The sequence below is a fragment of the Chrysochloris asiatica genome, unplaced genomic scaffold (assembly GCF_000296735.1).
Source record: "Chrysochloris asiatica unplaced genomic scaffold, ChrAsi1.0 scaffold00171, whole genome shotgun sequence".
NCBI lineage: Eukaryota > Metazoa > Chordata > Mammalia > Afrosoricida > Chrysochloridae > Chrysochloris > Chrysochloris asiatica.
In genome coordinates this window covers 2,027,747-2,028,882 of record NW_006408689.1, presented here as the reverse complement: position 1 = coordinate 2,028,882, position 1,136 = coordinate 2,027,747, and the positions used below count along the sequence as shown (strand labels likewise).

Below are 1,136 nucleotides of genomic sequence, written 5' to 3'. Positions count from 1 at the left end.
AATATTGAAAGTGTCATGGGCTGCCAAAAGAACCAATAGATTCATTTTGGAAGAAGTGCAGCCAGAGTGCTTCTTAGAGGCCAAGATTGCCAAACTATGTCTCTCATACTTTGGACATATTGTCAGCAGGGACCAGTCGCTGGAGAAGGATATCATGTTTGGTGACATGGAGAGTCAGAGAAACAGAGGAAGACCCCCAATAAGATGGATTGGCCAGGTGGCAGCATTGATGGACTCAAGCGTGGCAACAATAGTGGGTTGGCCCAAGATCAGGCAGTGTTTCATTCTGCTGTGCATAAGACTGGTGTGGGTCAGTACCGACTCGATGGCACCTAACAACAACAACATAAAGAAATTTACAAGACTGACCTGGAGAAGGACATTGTTTTGGACACATCTGGTGACTTTTACAAGCTGATGGTTGTCCTAGCCAAAGGTAGAAGAGCCGAAGATGGTTCGGTTATTGATTATGAGCTGATTGACTAAGATGCCTGAGATCTCTATGATGCCGTAGTGAAGAGGAAAGGAACTGATGTTCCCAAGTGAATTAGCATCATGACTGAGCAGAACTTGTGCCACCTTCAGAAAGTATTTGAAATGGACAAGAGTTACAGTCCTTATAACATGTTGGAAAGCATCAAGAAGGAAGTCAAAGGAGTTTTGGAAAATGCTTTTCTGAACCTGCATCCAGAACAAGCCCCTGTACTTTGCTGACCAACTGTATGACTCCATGAAGGGCAATGGTACTTGCCATAAAGCCCTGATTAGGACCATGGTCTCCTGCAGTGAAATGGACATGTTGAAAAATAGGTCTGAATTCAAGTACGGCAAGTCCCTATACTACTACATCCTCAAAACACCAAAGACGACTATCAGAAAGCACTGCTTTATGTGTGTGGTGGGGATGCCTGATGCTTGACATGGCAGGAGCCTCCAGAACTGATGCTCCCTCTGCTTGTAGCTAACAGTGCTAGAGAATCAGTTTGCGATTAACAGCCCCTGGACCCATCCCTCCAAAGATGCCACTAGCATTGCCCTACTCCCAGCCCCTCTTATTTTAGTGACCTAAGTATTGTCCAGCTTTCCTGGAGAACCTCTCTTTTCAGCCAAAGAAATTAATATATTCCAAGGAGTTG

The 1,136-nt window shown here is 44.9% G+C and overlaps 1 pseudogene; it reads left to right on the top strand.

Annotated features, from left to right (window-relative positions):
* Nucleotides 1-351: 351 nt before the first annotated feature.
* On the top strand, nt 352-912 carry LOC102826675 (annotated as a pseudogene).
* Nucleotides 913-1,136: the final 224 nt, after the last annotated feature.